This window comes from Cucumis sativus, unplaced genomic scaffold, assembly GCF_000004075.3.
Source record: "Cucumis sativus cultivar 9930 unplaced genomic scaffold, Cucumber_9930_V3 scaffold109, whole genome shotgun sequence".
NCBI classification, from domain to species: Eukaryota; Viridiplantae; Streptophyta; class Magnoliopsida; order Cucurbitales; family Cucurbitaceae; genus Cucumis; species Cucumis sativus.
This window is the reverse complement of record NW_022279516.1, coordinates 56,674-62,673: the sequence shown is the minus strand read 5'-3', so window position 1 is coordinate 62,673 and position 6,000 is coordinate 56,674.

Genomic DNA, 6,000 nt, shown 5'->3' with positions numbered 1-6,000 from the left:
TTTGTACATGCCTTATGCACAATTGCTTTTGGAATGAAACGATCAGTAGACATGAACCTGAACTCATCTATCAAGCAACTGTCAATTACTGTTGAAGAAGCTTGCATGTGACAACTAGTATTCAATGAACAGTCATGTTCATAAATGTATTTTCATAGCATCCACAACTCGCTCTTCTTATAACGAGATGTCCTAATAAACCATTTGCACTCTTCTAGTAGGCATCTAAATTCAAGAGACCTCAAATTTGATATTGTAGTTCTAAATTGAAAGTTGTTATTCACTTCTATTATGCCAAAACACTTTGAAAGCATCTCTTTACTTTCAAATAAACTATTTTCCTTCAAATCACCATGATATGAGATGTCTCTTATAATTTCATCATTTGAAACATAAGAAGAAGAACCTACATTCAATGACATATCAACATTCTATCGTACACTACTAGAAGAAGAAGACCTTCTAAAAAAATCAACAGTTACATGGGCAACTAATGGATGTATATAGTTGCATCTTTAGCAAAAGATAAATACCAAGCCACATCATTGTCTTTTTTTACTGGCACACAGTTGGACCTTGCTTTTACCAAAATCAAGTAAAATAGATAATTCTACTATCCATCCAATTGAATCTATTCACATATTAAATCAACTAGAGAATTAAGCTCACTCGGACATCTACCAAAATTTCAGCAACTAAGTAATTCTCATAAATATTACATCCATTCCATTGACTCCATAAAAAACAACAATAGAAAAGACATTATAATCTGTAAAAAAAAATAATAATAAATTAAGTATTTAATTGTGATAGAAAGAAATAGATAGACATAGATATACATTTATTACTGAATAAATAATAAAATGTACAAAATGATAATACTAAACACATGCAAGAATAAGTAAACGATCGTGCGATGAAATAATATAATTAAACGATCCTATTACCGTGATAAACGACCATTTAACAACGTATGATAAATATTGATTAAAATAAATTATCGTGTTGACATGGGTACACGATCATATGATATTGGTGATCGTATTGAATAGTGTAAACAATCGTCTTGTTATCGGTACACGATCGTGTTAATATTTGTAAGTGATTCTATTGATAGTGGTAACTGATCGTGTAATTCCATGTAAATTATCGTCAAAAACTTTAATCTTTGAAAATATGTTATTTTAGAAAAATACAAGTGTTTGACAACTCTTTGAAAGCTATTGAAATACTCTCAAATTGTATTTAAGGAATTTTAATAAAAAGAAAGTCTACATAAAAAAATTACCCTTTTTAAAGGAACATTTTTTCTCTAATCACTCCAATGGAACTCAAACACGTACTTCAAGTTAATTCTGGTATCCAAATAGTCTCATCTAACATAAACAAGAACATTCAACTTGATAGAACTTCATTACCTCATTTTTACATTCCCAAAGTTACTAAATGAAGGACCATTCCTAAAACATACTTACATCCAACTTTCTCCATGAATAAACTTATCGTCTTTTATGTACTGATGAATATAGAATGGACGATCAGAGTTTGTTTATGTACCAAATTAGAGTGAGTGAGAAAAGAGTGGATTTACACAAGGACGAAATGGCTGGCTGCTGCTTGTTCAAAACTGAAAGTTAGGGTGACCTTGTTTCTCATAGGGACTCAGCAAATTGAAGGGCTCCAAGTCTACTTCTTGTCTCATTATACATGCCATTAGCCATTCAACGTTGAAAGTCCATATCCCTTTTTCTACGGCCACCAAGGCTTCCTCCACGTCTTCCTCACAAGCCACAAAGATCGTCTTTCATACATTGTTTACTTTATCTAGCTCATGAATCACCTAAATTTTCAAGCATAATGAATTTGCCAAATGAGAGAAAAACTTATGTATATTACTACAAGGAAATTGCAAGAATTCACCCTATAAAAAAATATTAAACAAATTCTTGTTCTAGTCCCTAAAATTTTCCATCTTTTTTCAACTTTCAAAATGCTTCCTATGAGATAATTCCAATCACATATAGCAGAAATGACCGATGAGTATTGAATAAATGAATATTAATTGATAAAATAATTTACAAAATACTAAAACGTTAGTTGGCTACGTTTTGGAAGCTCGTGACTAAATGGATGTTTGAAAGTTCTAAGGCTAAAATGGAATTTAAATCAACATAATAGTAAGTTCAAGATCAAAGACAAGCTAAACAATAAAATGTTGCGACCAGAAAAACAATCTAATCATAATTAGAAACATGGATGTATGTATTTGTACACCAAATCACAAAAAAATAACTCCAGATTTCGATCTAGAGACAATTAAAAACTTGAACAAATTTGATAATTAAAGAAACACGGAGATGGCCATATGACCCTTGTGCATAGACTTTTTACATTACATGTCAATTCCTAGGATCAAAACAAACATAAATATTAAAGACTTAAGAAGCACATACACTCAAGTTTGGCTAGTGTATCAATAAACAATATGTATGGAACACTCGGAGAACACGTGTTGAACACTAGTTAGTACAATAGATGTGTTAGACAACAAGTATTCCAATGCAATAAAGGTCAAGATTGGTTACACACATATTAACTCTTGGCTTTGAATAAGTTTTGAGTGAAGGATGAGCTTATTTTTAAGCATATAAATACATAAACTTATTGACTTTGAATTTCTATATAAATATGATACATACTTTTTAAATTATATATATTAAAACTGTGTTCTAGCACTATCCTATATTTTTAGAAAAAAATGACACGTCACCATGTCTATAATTTATTGACCCATGTCTAGAATTTGTATACGTGCTTGTTTGTTGAGAACTTCACGTCTTCATTAGATGGGAGGATAGCCATATTATAGTGGTTGTATGTGTAATATAGAGAACCAAACCTAGTACTCGAGATTTGTACAATAACAGAGAACTTACATTACCACCGGCTGACTTGACTATCAGGGATAGAGTTTTAGGTGGTGGTTGAGCGTGAGCTGATATGCAAACATCATACCCTTCAAATAAAGCTCAAAAAACATGCTTTTGCCTTGAGAACTGCAGCTTTTAGGCTGGCTCGATACTTCGATATGTAGTCATCATCATTTAGTATGTAAGGCAACTCGTCTGCAGATCAATAAGGAATTATCAATCACAAAAATTAGGTAGGATGAAAAACATAAGTGGAAGAAAATACATTACGCTTTGATACTAGCAAGCCATTCGAACTTACCAACAAAATCTGCCTTCCCGGTAGCTTTCCTTTAACCAACTGGAGGAGACAATCCAAGCTCTGAGTAATTTGCAATTAACTTGCAATTTTAGTAACAAGATATAGTAAAATTTATGAGCAAGAGCACACTACACGCTTGAAGCCACATGGTAATGCATATGCTCGATAACCATTGAGAACAATAACAGGAGAAAATAAAGTTAAGAACAGTAGATTGAAGAACAAAAAACAACTACAACATAAATCTTCAAAAACACATTGCTTAAAATCAAGTTTACTAATATAAAAGGTAAGATATTACGTTCCACTCTCCACACTACTGAAGTTCAACATTTCACATGAAAGAAATGAAATACTACTCCCAAATATAACTGAAAAAAGCATAATTGGGTAAAGAAAAAGCATAGAGAAATGTAAAAGAATCCTTGGCTTTGATATATTGAAAGGTAAAAAATATCAACCATAGATGTCCGGGAGAAGAACAAGATCTTCTAGAGGAATTCTGTTAGGATACTTCCTAACAAGAACAAGATCTTAATTTATTATAATGAACTATAAGAAAATACAAGATAAAACCAAGTATAAGGCACTTGGAACCTCCCTCTTGAGTACTCTCACCCAAGCCCTAGATCACTTCCCAGAATTCTCCCCTCACTTACCCTCCCTCCATTTATAATAAGATGTAACCACACTTACATAATAACTACTAGTAACTTTCTAAATATCTAATTACCCTTATACCCCTAACCTTATACTAATCTAGGTATCTAACATTACCCGATGCTTCAAAACACCTTGTCCTCAAGGTGTGCTTGCAAACATGATCAAGGCCCCTTTCTCTTTTTTTCTCTTTTTAATTGCAAACAATCCCCAGCATTCTGCTCTTCAATGTTGAAAAAGAAATCCTCCCCTTCGGCTTTGAAAAACTCTCGATTCCAATAAGGTCCATTGACTTCAGCCCACAAAGCAGCCCAATGTACTTGAATTTTCCTTTTCCAAAACACATTGTCTTAGTTAACCCTTTGCATATCACCAACAAGTGTTTAATTTTCAAACTCTTCATCTCTAGTGGGCTAGGCCATAATCAAAGTGTTGCGTCAAGACCAAAATCATACTGCCGCCGGTTTCATTCCTAGGACCCACCTACATACAAGTTTTTCTTCCCTCCTATTTTTGGAACTCTCCACCCACTTCATCTACAAAATGATGTGCCCCAATGTTTTATTTAGAATAAGTTGAAGCTCATTTAGAGTAAGTTGAAGCCCACTTGAAATAGTAAAACCCAAGATTGTTCCTTTTGTCCTAATCCTCTGTCCTACCAATTTCTACCACGCCATTGGCACCATCATGTGTGCAACAACTTCTTCCTCGTCACGTGATTCACCCCTATTCCAGACCACCTTCTCGAGCCTCTGTAGACCGATAACTATCGGCTTCTTCTTTCTCCATTGCAACCAGCCATTTTGTGTTTCTTTTAGCAACAAATTTTTCTTCACTCGAGTCTTCATTTCGAGCCTCACAGGTAATCCTCGTCGACCTTCCTCTATAGTTTCTTCTTGGTCACTCTTTGCCATCCTCTTCACCTTCGTTGTATAACCGTTGCAATCACGTTTTCCTCGATTCTTCTATGGATTCAGATCCTTCTTGAAATCCATCAATTTATGGACCTGAAGATTCCAATCCGTTCTAAATAAACACAATCCAGATCAGTGCCACTGAACACAGGCATTTCAACCTTCTTGAATTTGCTATGATCGTTCGAGTTTTCATCCCTTTCAAACTTGTTTGTTTTACCTTCTACCTTGATTTCCTTCAATGTCTTACCTCCACCTTCGATTATACTCTCAATCGTTGGTCCTTTGCTCGACGATCCTTCCATTCTTTCGGAGATCGTCAAATTATCCTTCTGCTATTTTCGATGCATTTAGCAACCGTTCTTGTTTTTCCAACTAGATGACCAGTCTTTCGATGCTTTTTGGCAAGCATAACAAGTTTTCTTCAATTGCCAGCAACTTGTGTAACTCCACTTGTATCCCGAGATTTCCTTATCAGAGGTCTCCAACTTCTCTTTGATCCGTTTTTGTGCTGCTCTATCATTCTCCCAAGTAAAAACGCTCTGATACCAATTTGTTAAGATACTGTAAATATACGGCAAGTGTATCTTACTTTATTGAATTACCTCAATGAATTACAGTATAGAGAATAAAAAATCACTCACATCTACTTCCTAAAGGCACACTCCAGTGAGGATCACAACAAAGAACAAGAAAAACTAAGAACAAACCGCAACCATGAAAATGACCAAAACAAACAATAAAAAGAACTTGACTTGGACCCTCTACTTCTCCGAGCACGAAAGACGGAGCCTCTACTTCTTTGGAATATTTTGTCCCCTTTCTCCCTCCTCTTTCCTCCATTTTATTTTGCTTTACTAACAAACTAATGGGAAAGATCTCCTCCGATATTCTCTCCTCCTATAATCTCTCATATATTCTTGTGTGGGTCAATATTACCCTTTTTAATTCTCCTACTGTACTTAAATAATATTGGAGACATATACTTCCTAACAAGAACAAGATCTGAATTTATTATAATGTAACTATAAGAAAATACAAGATAAAACCAAGTATAAAGCACTTGGAACCCTCCCTCTTGAGTACTCTCACCCAAACCTTATATCACTCCCCAGAATTCTCCCCACTTACCTCCCTCCTCCATTTATAATAACATGTAACCACCCTAGTTACCACACTTACATAATAACTACTA